The 14,013-nt window shown below is 37.0% G+C and overlaps 1 pseudogene; it reads left to right on the top strand.

The window, feature by feature from the left end:
* Positions 1–12,464: 12,464 nt before the first annotated feature.
* Positions 12,465–13,584, top strand: LOC102541051 (olfactory receptor 4C15-like; annotated as a pseudogene).
* The last annotated feature ends 429 nt before the right edge of the window (positions 13,585–14,013 follow it).

Raw genomic sequence — 14,013 nt, 5'->3', positions numbered from 1 at the left:
GGTTTAAAATGCAAATCTGGTTGATATTCAAATCATGTTTCTGCCTACCTCTCAAGTATATTTTATAGTTTATCCTTTTCCTTGAGTCTCTGATAGCCCTCATTCTCTCCTCTCTGTCTCTCTGTCTCTCTTTCTCCCTCCATATTTAACCTATATTTTGAATAATTCAAACATTTCCCAGTTTAGGGCTTTTGTTTTTATTACTCTGTTCACTGCTGGAATTCTCTTTCCCAGAGATTTTACTTCACAGACTCCATCTCATTTTTTTTCCACTTTCAGATGCACTCCCATCTTCTTTGACAAGTCTTTCCTGATGACTTTCTCTAGCCATTCCCTCTCAGTTTTTCTCTAACTCTTCATCTGCTTATACCTCTAATATCAATGATTACAAGCTATACTTTAAAAATTATTTCTTGATTTTTATTTTCTCTGTTTTCCCATAAGATCATAATCCTTGTAAGGGCAAGGAGTTGGTTTATTCATTCGTGTTGTGGGTAAAACACTGGTAGTCACCTAGTAGGTGCTTAATAAATACTATTGAGTTAATATAAGTCTAAAAGAAACTTTTAAAAAATATTTGCAAATTCACAAGTTGGGTAAAAAGTAGGGGACAATAAATAAATATAAACTTTTTATGAGTTAAATTTTTCCCAGATTTCATGCTACTAAATGCCCTTTTGGGAAGCTTTAGGAAGAAATGACATTTTCAAGTTAGTAGGTTACTATTCAATATGGAAGACAACACTATCCAAATTTTCTACTTCCTCTTCTCTTCCTTTATAGAAGTAGAATAAAAATCACTCGTGTCAACATAATTCCGAATCTAGTGTCTAAATCTTGAAACATATAGATGAGATATCTTGATGAGAAAAGAGCAACTTTAGAGACCTACATTTTTTAACTGTGTGAAAAACAATTCTTGCTATTATAGAGTAGAATTTCTGAACTGAAAGGATGTTTATTTTCTTCCAGATCATGCTTTGTCTGTCATTAAACAGACATTGATGCTCTTCAAAGCTGCCTCCCTTGACTAGGTATATGGGAATACCAAGGTTTTAGTCTAATTTAGAATGCTGTTATGGTTTTCTTATTTTTAAAAATATATGATGTAAATGATAATGATTACTGTATCAGTTATAGTATTTCAAACAGTATAGCATGACATTTGAAAGAATATTTTATCTGTAAATATAAGATGTGTATGTGTAATAGGTATTTCACATTACTTGTCATTAACTCTTGTCAAGAACCAAGAGATTCGTTCATTTTTTACAAGAATATCTGCTGAGTTTGTATGAAGCATTGAATAATCTTATAAGATTGGGGTATACTACTGATGAATAAGACAATAAATTTTCATTTTGTCCTGGAGTTGACTTTCTAGTGCAGGAGAGAACATATAAAATGAAAATAAGGTCAAAGAATATATAAAAATGAAAATAAGTTCATAGAATAACTGATTCTTTGAAAATTGTAATGGAGTGGTGCATAGGTGACTGGATAACTCTAGTTAGGTGGACAAAGGGGGCTTTTCTGAGAGATTATTTCTAAACTGAGACCTGAAAGTGTTGCTGATAGATTCAATCAGTGTTCCAGGTTCTTGTCCATCCCAGAAAGAATTCAGAGACAAGAATTAGAGTTAAAAAAGGTAAAGTGAGGATTTATTAAAAGATGGATAGTATACTCTCAGGGGAGAGTGGGCAGGCTCAGGTGAACAGCTACCCTGAGTTTCTTTGGGAAGTTAGCTACATAGGGTATAAAAATGAATGGGTGGAATATTCATTGGGGAGGGAAGGGTTTGGGGTCATATTCCCTGATTATAATCCCAACTCCACCTTCCCAAAGGGAAGAGGGATTTTTGTTCTTATTTAGTCTAGATTGGAAGTGTGATGGCATTGATGCCTGATGGGTACTTCTGATCTGCAAGGCTAATTTTATTGAAATGAGGGCATAATGAGCTAAAGGTTACATTAAGACACTAGAAATTCCTGCCTTTCCTCACTTTTCTTTGTTCTTCTCCAGGCCACTTGTCCTCCCAAAAGGCATGATCCCTTATCAGCCCCAAGGTTCCTGCTTTTCTTTTTCTGCCCAAGGATCCCTGCTGCTTATATGATGTGTGGTTTCCTGCATTTGGCCTGTGCCCCTCCTTTCTGCCCAATTCCTGTCATTTGGTCTTTGTCCCCCTTTCTCTGCTCATAACTAGCTATCTGCCTGCCCTAACAAAAGGTGAGATAGAACCATCCTTAAGCACATCAGTTGGAAAAGCCATTCAAGGCAATAGAGAAAAAGTTTTGCAGAAACCCTCGGGTAGTAACCAGCCTGCCGTGCGGAAGTTCAGGTAGGTCAGTGACAGTGGACAAGAGGGAATGTGGTTCAAGTTGAGATGTGAAAGGTGTGCAGGGCCCTGATCAAGAAATCAATTATTTTTTAACCCTCAGGTTCGAAAAGTACTTGGACATCAGAGTAACCCTTAGAATAAAAATGAAAAATCTAATCCTTCATGAGCTTATAGATGATACAAATTGCTATCAAATATATTTGCATAGAGCTTTAAAAAAAAAAACTTTTGCTATGTTAGTAGCAAAACATAATGTTTACTGCCTGCTGCAGGATCTTAAAATTGAATTCCTGGATATGATACAGGAAAACAGATCTGGGGCATGAGATGTGCTGTGTCCCCGTCTTCAGTTGAGCCCCTGGGATGTGCCCCACCAGGTGTGGGTCCTTGGCTTCATGCAGGAAGGAATTCAAGTGAGCCACAGTTGAGTAAATGTAGATTTATTCAGAGAGATACATTGAAAGGCAAGAGAAACATCACAAGGTGTGGGGGTTGGGTGCTCAGATTAAAAGTAGGTACATATTCCATAGACAGAATGTGGGCCTTCTCTGAAGGGAGAAAGAGGGGAGGTCACTGTTGTGAGACACTGTGTTGACAGTTTTTATGGGCTTTGGTAGCTTCATATGCTAATAAGTGTAAGGAACACTGTAGCTAGCTTGAGAAGGGGCTGGGATTCCCGGAAAGTTGGCCATTTCCCACTTTGACCTTTGTGTCTAGCCTTGGGACTGCCATGGGCCTGTGGACATGTTATTCACCATGTTAATATATTACAATGGGTGTATAATAAAGCTCAAGTTTTACTAGAAGTTAAATTTCCTATCATCTTGAGCCTCAAGGCACACTGGGGGCTGAATCTTCCACCATTTTGATGTTAATTGCTGTAGCAATCCTTGAATGGCTGTGCCCACCCCCTTCCTGTCTCAGACTGACTTTACAACTCTTCACTCAGCTCCTGTCAAAGAAAATGAAAAAACCCATGTAATAACTTTGATCTCTGTAAGAATCTTATGATGATTTTTTTTTCAATTTTAATTATAGAATTTAAGAACTGAGAGGATCATAATGAGATCCCTAACCTTAAATATTTGTAATATTTGGGTAATTTTCCAGAGTCAAAATTAGATATAGTATTCACCTCTTCCATTACATACATGAGAGCTGTTCTGGACATTTGTGCAGAATTTATCTGTCAGACTCCACAAATTTTTGTCTCTGATCTGTTGCATAGGTCTCCCTAATTAGTACCTATGAAGTAGCTTTACTCATTAAACATATTACTTAGCAACTCAAAGCCTGCCTTTATTTTTCTCTAACACTCAGACATTTAAAATAAATCTTGATCTTACCTCTTTTTTATAGGAACTTGCTGTTGTTAACATTAGATTGTAATTCATATGATCTCTACATCAGAATTGAACTTGTTCAATTACTGAATTAGTCAATACTATTCATGATACAGAGACATCACAATATAAGAATACATGTGTAATGTATAAAGGAATACATCTTTTAATTTGAGGGAGAGACAGGTCTAAAAATCAGTTGCAAACTTCAGACTTACTGGAAAACATTGGATGAAATTGCTTCCTATTTCACTGAGAACTAGCTGACAGAAGAGAGAACTTATACTTACCAATTTGGCAGCACCCATTCAGTTATATGCTACCTCCCTCCTGAGTCTTATACATGCATTATCTGTACTCCAAACCAAAAGCAACCGACCTCATATACACTGGACCTCATCTCCTTATATTTACATGAATATGTAGGAGCCCATGACTGGGTTAACAAATTGTAACAGACCCCAGCTGCTTGTCACCTTTAGGAAGAACAAATATGCTTAGTAACTGCTTTTTTAGCAGGCATCTGTTCATCGCACTCTTGTCTCCTTGAAGTAAGAAGCAGGGACAATCCATTGCTTGCTTAGTTGAGGTTTTAGATAGCACTGTGCTCATTGCAAAGCAGTGACCCAGGCCCTCAAACTATAAATGCTGGGTGTGCCTGCTGTTTAGATAGTCTGTTATGCCCAAGACAAGGAACTGGCTGGCCAGGTGGTCTGCTTTGTAATTAATATGTCTAAAGAATGTCCCTTGTTCCCCTTTCCCTGTGAAGGCTTCCCTAAAGATAAACTAAGCCTTTATACTCATCCTGGATTCTACAGTCTCAATCCCATCTTGTCTTTCCCTAAATTCCTGCATTCCATCACACAACTGTTAGTTATTTTTCTATTGATTGTACACAATATATGCGGGAGCATTTGAGAGGCATGTGGAGTTGGTCCCTGACTTCCTCTAGCTCTCTTGACTTTCCACAGAGTCTTGAGTAATTCATTCCATCTCAGAGGGGCTTCTGCTTGTCAGAACCCACATGAAGATATTGGTCAAAACTCTCTTCTATAGCTCTCATTTCATCTACATTTGCCTTTTCTCCGAATCATTTTACATCAGCAAATAGGAATCTGTTATCTCATTCATCCTTAAAATAAAATCTTGCCTAGTTCCATTCCCTTTATCTTCTATGACTTCATTTCACACTCTGTTCTTTGTAACAAAAATCAGGAGGTTCTAATATGCTTGTCTCCCATTTCTTTCCTTCCACTCTTTAACTCTATTCAGTCACACTTCAATTACTAACAATGAAAATGTTCTTTTCAATGTCACCAATATCCTCTGCATCACTAAATATAGTTGTCATTGTTCACTTCTCATGTTACAGAATCCATTAGAATACATTTCACCCAATCTTCCTTGGCACACACTCTTCAGATGACATGACTCCCAAATTATTACCTCCAGCTCAGATGATTTTCTTGGGTTTTAAACCTGGAAATCCATCTTCTTCCATAGTAGTTCCTCCCAAATGACTAACAGATTTCTTAACTAAGTCTGTGTCCTGGTTTTTACCTCATCCCCAAACCTACTTCACTCACAACATTCCCTGTATTAGCTCCTGGTACATTTGGTCTCTCCTTTTCACCCCACATCCAGTCTATCAGGAAATCCTTTTGGATCAACCTTCAATATCTATCACAAATTCAACTTCAAACCACTTTTAGACCTGTAACCTAGTGCCAAATTACTATCATCTTTCCCTGAATCCTTGCAATTGCATCAAACCTACTCTCTTTGCTCTATTTTAGCATCCTCTGCCAAATAATACTCTCCTCAACAAAACACTCACTATTATGTATTAAACCCATAAGTCGGATCACATTACACCTCTATTCAGTACTCAGCAAACACTCTCCATGCCACTCAGGGTAAAAGTCAAAACCCCTATAATTAGTAAAAATTGTTTCTCTTTTATTCCACTCTTTTGAGTGACCCCTTACTGACTGCTTTGGCACCATTCTACACCTCTTACTGGTGAGGTAGGTTGTTGCTGTAGTGTCTTTACATAGGCTGTTCTCCCTACATAGCACACTATCTCCCAGTCATCCATATGACTAACTCACATTATATTGGTAAATGGAAAAAGCCATGTTAGTTAGTTCTGACCTTGGACCTGGACAAGCAGAGGCACTGTTCTTAGCCCTACATCTTGAAGTGTCTTCTGAGAAATTTTCTAAGTTCTCTTTCAGTGTCAGGGACTGGGAAGTGCCTTCTAGTGGGGCACTCCAGGCAGGATTAGACTGCATGGTCCTCATCCCTGCTTTCCCCTCCAGGTGCTCTTTGTTGCTGTATCCCTCACCTGGGGTCCACCAGATACCCCTGGTTACTGGATCTGCCTCTGTGAGGTTATCTCTGGCCCTGTGGCCAGGACTTTGGTTTCAGGAGGGCCATCAAGGAAGTAAATGGCTTCTATAAGCTGGTTCATTATTTCTTTCATAATACTGTACTAAGTTGATTACTAGACTGTTGTTTACATGCTGGTTTTGGGTGACACAGGACACTTTCAAGGATCTGGGTTATAAATGGTCCTCTGTTGACTTTGGCTTGGGCCAGGTGTCTGGGCCTTTCTTAGCTGTCACTTGTCTGAGACATCTTACATCCTGTGCATCTCTCCTGTGGATACCCATGCAGGTCACCCCAGCCCTTCCACAGGCTCTATGCCGTGTGTCAGTCAGGCCTTCAGATGTGGCTGTGCTTAACTCTTGCAAGGCTTTGAAAGCATTTATTCTCAATGAGGATTATTCATCTCTTGCCTCCATGGATGTGGTGAAATTGTGCTCTCATGTTGGTTCTAAACCATGTGTGATGAGGGTATCATTAGCATGAATGGGACCACTTTTCTTTGCCTACATTCAGGCTTTTCATTTGCTCTACCTGCTGGTGGTGGTGTGTGGATGACAGGGCTGTGGTCAGTGTTGAAATTTATCACCTTCCAGAAGTGCAGCCATTGTGGTATTAAGAGTTCAAGGGAAGTCATGGTTGGAGGATGAGTAATTCTATATACTTCTGCTGTAAAATTCCTAATTATTAATTTAACATGACTGGGAAATGAATTATTGTTCATATTTTCTTTTATTTGTGCTTATTAACAAGGAAGTATTACTGAGAGGGTAATTAGAAGGCAGTATTCATGGGCAGTCCCATAAATGATGCAACATCATTAGTTATGATGTAAAACACCAAAATATTGTCTCCTCCAGGAGTGTGGTTTATGTCAGATGGTTCTTTCATGTCAGGAAAAACACCTAAAATTTTAATTAAAATAAAATAACATTTGTCCCTTAATACAATAGTCTAGTGAAATCTAGGCACTCACGGACTTATATTTTTCTAATGAATGAGTTCAATAATGCTTTTTTTTCCTATGGGGAGTAAATACACATAAAAATAGGTAGGATTCAAGAATGTATAGAGCAACAAACACCTTGGCTTAGACTCTCTCTGAAGTGGCCTCATAGACTAAGTCCAGATTTTCCATCAACCTTCAATCCCAGTGTTACATTCCATCAGAGTAAACAGGTCTGTCATTCTTTCTGTCCAAAAAAAAAAAATATGAAAAGAGATAAATTCCTTTAATCTCTAGAAATTGTACTTTTGTTTTTAAAAGTCATGGCATGTCAAGATCAGGCACTGAGAGAAGAAAAGAACATTTTGGGTTAACGTATGCATTTTTATACATGTATATATTAAATGTGTTATCCTGGAATAAGAATGAATTGCTCCTCTAGTCCCCAAACAGTACATATTTGTCTGGATTGATGGTTTATCTCATCCCAGAGGTCATCTTTTGCATTTTGTAAGTATAGGAGCATTTCACACCAATTCGGCAGAGACACTATATTCTGCCCCTGTTTGCATAGTTTTCTATTTCTGAACATGAAGGGAAATAAAGGCATCTTCAAATAGAAGCCCAGGAAAAGAGTGAAAGAAAGAAAGAAAGAAAGAAAGAAAGAAAGAAAGAAAGAAAGAAAGAAAGAAAGAAAGAAAAAGATCAATTGGTTGGGGACATAAAAATTATGTGAACACTTGAATAGGTCAAACCACAGATAACTGTCTTGGAAAATCATTATTATGGGAAATTTCTAAACCCTGAGGGGAACTGAGAGGTTGTTCTGTAGGTTTATGACCTCTCAAGGAAACCTCTTTAAATTCTAGTTGGAAGTGAAGGAGGAAACTTTTGCTTCTTTCTTTATGTTTATCTTGAGACTGTATTGAAGACAGTGCTTGAGAAGCAGAGGGGAAAATTCTTTACCTCATCTGTCAGAGCTGCCCTTCCTCTTTCTTAGTTGTAGAAGTAAGACTTAGAGCCATATTTCATGTTTTGGCCAGCTGGGGAATCAGTTTTCCTCCATAGGGAACAGAAGATTTTCATTATCAGAATTTTCAAGGAATGGAGACATGGAGATTTATAATCACATTTGCACATATTCCAAGAGGGTTTTAAATTGGGATGTAGTTCTAGAAGTATTGGTGTCGTGATGCAGGCTGCCAAGTTTAAGGCAAGCTAGGATCTATCATGTTACTGTGTACACTGGGCTAGCTATATAACCATTTTTTGACCTCAGAAACTTCATTTTTAATGGGAAGTATATATTAATAACCTCAAAGGATTTAGGAACAAAATAATAATGTGGATTTGACTGGACAATTCTTGACACGTATTAAGTGCCCAAAAATAACAGCTGTTTGAATGCGAACTTCCTTTGGAGGCCAGGCTCCCTGTTACTGCAAGTCTAATGGAGTTAGACCCACCATCAACTTTTCTTCCCCAATGTCAATTCAAATAATTATGAAATGCAACAGGTGAATATTTTTGTCAGAGCTAGTCAATAGTTTTATTTATTCTTTATTAACATACATTTATCATTCATCCTCTAACATTGTCCCTCTTCCTGATGATTTAGATTAAAAAGTGGAATTATTCTGAGGCTATGTAAATAATACTGATGTAGGAGCACAATAATTCAAGTGATGTTTACCACTCACAGTATTATTAATATGTAACATATTATTTAATTTTCCTGCAACAAAACACTAAGGAATGGCCTAGGACATGAAGTGTAAGAGTGTTTTACTCAAATCTCAGAGTATAGCCTTCTTATTTTAAATTCATCTACTTTATTTTCTCTAAGTGCATTTAATGTTGCTAATTAAAAGCTGGCACTTGCCATCTGCCTTTACAAGGATTGGATCAAATTGGCACTTGCCATCTAATTTTGTTTAGATTAAATCATGAGCCACTGCAACCACTGAACCTCCAACACACCCTGAAAGCAGTTCAGGATGGAGGTCAGGAATGAGGTGCTCTGTGCCCTGGGAAAACTGGCTGAACAGGCCTTCAGATAGTTATATATTTTCAGGAGATTTTATGAGTCCAAATTCTTGTCTTTCCTCATATCTAGAAAAGCACTAAAATTATTAAAAGTGACATTTGCTCCTCATGACAAGCAGCAAGCCTCTGCCTAAGGTGTGTGCTTGGCTGCATGTGCCCCCTTCACTGAAATATATATACTGAGTTTCCCCTGCCTCTTTGAAGCAGTTTCTCAGAGCTTTCTGGGATGCTGTCTTCTGGGCTAGAGTCCTCATTTTGCCCCAAATAAATCAACCCACAATTCTCATGTTGTGTGATTTTATTTCAGTCAACAATGTCATAAATAGAACTGTATTTCTGCCAAAATCATTCAAGAGTATTTAATTGGGTGAAGTTCTGAACTGCTTTAGGGCCATTGGTCGTGGAATTGTCTCTCTCCTAAAATGAGCTAAATCACTAAGACAGCAGATGGAAAGAAGGCGCAGACATCCATGAGGAAGGATGGAGCTGGGAATATTAAAAAGTTATTTTTTCAAAATTCCAGAAATAGAAAGAGTATAAAAGTTGAGACATTTAAGGAAATTGGCTGAGCGATATTGAAGGGAGAGAAAAGGATCTGATATATGAAAAGAACATATTTCTTAGATTATCAGGGAAAGGAATATGCTTAAATAGGCAGATAAAGAATAAATCAGTGCTGAAGTAAATAATAATCCTGGACTAAAAATGCAGTTGATTTAAGGAGCTTAACAGGGAGGTCAATTAGAATGGGGTGATAACTTAATTTAATGTTGTCATAAAATTACAAAACATTATAATGACTATTCTACAACTAATTTTAATATGGTTTTGAATATTATATATATATTTCAAAATTTAAACAGGAATTTACATTATTTTCATAATGATACTAGAATAGTATTGTTGTCAAAATTAAAGGGAAGGAAGCAGTGGGCAATGGGAATAGTGGGGAGGCAAAGTTTCCAAGGTTATAGCCCCAAGACATGGCCCAGGGCCCATGGTTTGCAGGGCCCTGAGCAGCCTCTGGTACAGCCCCAGCACTTAAAGAACATGGGTGTCAAGAAAGGAAAGACCATGGAATCATTCAGGAGAAATATGAACAGAACATGGCATCTTATATAGGAGTACATGCAATTAAAATTGACATCAGAGTGAGTACAGAGGATAGGGAGGGCTGGATCCATAATTTGGCTCTCTGTGGATGGTTTAGAATAGTTGAAATTTTGTAGTGTGTTAGTTCCTCCTATGAAAATTAATTACACTGGGTAGAATAAAATTATCATTAAACCCCATCTTCCTTTTCTGAACAGCTTAGATGATGGAAGATATACTGTTGTAGGTTTTAAACCTGATTTTTAATGTTAAATATTCTTATAATTATATCAATATAGATAATTGAAAATAAAATTTTCTACCATTTTCATATGTTCCCTTCTTGATGTAAAAATTATATTAAAATGTAAATGGGCAGGTTTATTACAATTTTTGTTTTTCTCATTTAATATATTGTAAAAATGCTTCACCATCTATATCTTTATATTATTATTTAGTGTTTTGTTCAGAAAAATACTATGCTATTAATTTGTAGTAGTTTGATTTACATAAACATCTTCCTATTATTAAACATTTTAGATATTTCTGATTTTTCACTATTATAAGTGACATGACATCATCTTTCATTATAAAATTTATACTATCTCAGTTCACTTTAAGAATAAATTTTAGTGTTTGATTTACTAGTATAAGGAATACAAACATGGTTATAATTCTGAAAAAAAATTGCTATTAGTTTTTCTACCAACTATCATACAGTATTACCAGAAGTATATTTGTCAAAACTATGAAATGAACATTAATACATTACTCTTAATATAGCTCCAGCTTTTATTCATATTTCACGAATTTTTCTACAGCTGTCCCTTTTCTGCTCTAGAATTCAATCCAGGGAAACACATTACATTTAGGGCAATTACCATTTAGATGATTTCAAGTCATAAACTTTGTGATCATATACTATGAGGACACTGGACTCTCCACTATCAAAGTTTTCACACCAATTTTGGAAATTCCTCTTATCCAAAAAAAAAAGATGGCATTGATTTGCTTTTATTTAATCAGTAGTTTAGTTCTAAAACTGCATTTCTCTTAGATACTTCCAAGATAAAGAGGTAGAGAGCCTAAGAATTATTTAATTGTTAGATTAATAGAAAGCCTCTCCACCTTCACTCTGATTTTCTTGTACAATGAAGTTGCCTGAAAAAGGAGTGGATGCATTAGGGTCTGAAGGCCACAGTAATTTATTTCAGGGATTATTAAGGACATTTAAAAGTGCTCCACATTTAAACAAGTTGGACAGCCTTCTGGTCAATAAAAAGATTTTATATTTGTGAATAAGTAGAAGAATGAGTCACAATACCTATCAGCCTTTATCATGCTAAAGTAGGAATTAGGAGTAAAAACATAGTCATTTTTTTCTTTGTGTCGATGGCTCTGGAGACTTGTTCTTATCATTTATTGTGATTTTTTTCTCCTGTGTTTTTAACTGCAAGAAGCTTTTTATCAGCATTGCCATGTCTGATTCTTACAAGAGCCCTAACAATAGGCATTGCTATTACACTCAGTTGTAGAGGTAGAATCCAAGTCTTTGAGAATTTTAAGTAATTTTTTCCTATCACATAATATAACAAAGTAGAACCTGGATTTGAGCTTAGAAATAGTAATTTCAGAGTAAACAAAAAGACAAATATTAGTTAATACACTAACTTGTTGTGTGTTAGTCTAGAGCAGGGTGCCTTCCCATTGATCTTTCTCTTTTATAAAGAATGAATTCATTAAACTTAAAGTCTCCATTCATATTCAGATTTTTAATGAAATAATTGCAGAATAGCCATGATTTTCAAGCACCCCTTAAACTCTGTCTTGTTTCTTCTTCTATTTGTAGGTAAGGAAGTCACCTGATCAGGGATGGCATGCAAGTAATCCCTGCTTCCATTCCAGGCACATGGTAGGCATGGCTAATAAACTGCCCTATGAGCTTGTATGTGACTTCAGACACCTTCTCACAGTCCACTCCATGAAACCACAACTGTGATCAGAGTTGGAAGTTGAGATAAAATATATTCTTCACCACTACCACATGTGGATTCCTACTCTTCCACTATATTGAAGCTCTGGCTATCTTCAAATATTTAATAATTTATCTGACTCTCAATTCCTCCTGACATCCCACTATCACCTTCAACAAATTTCTCCTTTTGTGTTCTCAATAGTGAGAGACCATAAGCATCTTAGGTAATTATTGGTGACTATGATAAGACCACAAACTGGTCTGAGACAAATTTATTTTTCTCAAAGTTGTAGATTGCACATACTCACTGTAGTATTCACCTTTTCCTTGGAAATCATGCAAAATCAAAGCTTTGTAACTGAGTTTGTCCTCCTGGGGCTTTCACAGAATCTAAACTTTCAGAAATTAATATTTGTTGTATTTTTGTTCAGCTACATTGCAACTGTTGGGGGCAACTTTCTAATTGTGGTGACCATCAGTAGCAGCCCAGCACTCCTGGGGGAGCCTGTGTTCTTCTTCTTGGCTTTTGTGTCCTTCCTGGATGCATGCTTTTCCTCTGTCACTGACCCAAAGATGATTGTGGATTTTTTTTTTAACTTAAGCAACAGAAATTTATTTTCTCACAGTTCTGGAAGACAGAAGTTCCAAAACCAACATCCAGCACAGTTTCTGGTGAAAATTCTCTTCCTGGCTTGCAGATGGCCACTGTCTTGTTGGGTCCTCACATGGCAGGGAAAGAGACCTGGTGTCTCTTCCTCTTCTGATTGTGGACTCCCTTTATGAGAGAAAAACCATCTCTTATGAAGGCTGCATGACCCAGCTCTTTGCTGAACATTACTTTGCTGGGGGTGGCAGTGATTTTCCTCATGGCCATGGCCTATGACCCCTATGTGGCCATCTGCAAACCCCTGCACTACTCTTCTATCATGAACCAGAGGCTCTGTAGCATTCTGATGAGGGGAGCCTGGACAGGGGGCTTCCTGCATTCCATCATACAAGTTTTCTTCACTTTCCAGATGCCCTTCTGTGGCCCCAGTGTCATCAATCACTTCATCTGTGACTTGTACCCATCACTAGAGCTTGCCTGCACTGATACTCTGGTCTTGGGCCTTTTGGTATTGCCAGCAGTGGGTTCATCTGCATCCTAATCTTCTTGTTGCTCATCTCCTATGGAGTCACCTTGTTCTCTATGAGAACCCATAGTCCTGAAGGGCAGTGGAAAGCCCTCTCTACCTGTGGATCTCACATTGCTTTTGTGGTTTTATTCTTTGTCCCATGCATATTTGTGTATGCATGACCTCCATCTGCTTTCTCCTTTGACAAAGTGGTAGCCATATTTTACACCATCCTAACTCCCTTGCTCAATCCTTTGATTTACACTTTCAGGAATAAGAAAGTGAAAAATGCCATGAGAAAAGCATGGAACAGAATAATAGTAGTTTCTAATGAAAAATAAAGTGGTACACTTTGAAAAAAATTTTAAGTAAGTGTTCAAAAAGTCAAATTTTCTTAGACAGAAACTTTATGTGGATGGACTTCATTTGATAAGTCATAGTATAATGCAGTGACATTAACTTGGGGCCCAGGAAATAATGTTTTCACCCTTAGATCACTTATGAACTCTGATCTGGCAGCTCAGTATCTTCACATGTAAATTAAAAAGAGTTGAATTTTATACTTACTTAAAATCTAAAAATAAAAAAAAAGACATTACCTATTAGATCTCTTGCCACTCATTTGATACTTTGATAAACTTTTGTGGAGGAAAGACAAAAATTTCTTAGAGATTAGAAAGAGAAACTTACTCAAAATTTTCCACATGAAAAGAAGCTTATATTTAGGAGGCTGATCTCAGTGACTCATAAAAAAACAAAAACAAAAACAA

This window comes from Vicugna pacos, chromosome 31 (genome assembly GCF_048564905.1).
Source record: "Vicugna pacos chromosome 31, VicPac4, whole genome shotgun sequence".
In the NCBI taxonomy this organism is placed as follows: domain Eukaryota; kingdom Metazoa; phylum Chordata; class Mammalia; order Artiodactyla; family Camelidae; genus Vicugna; species Vicugna pacos.
This window is presented reverse-complemented; position numbering and strand designations above follow the sequence as displayed.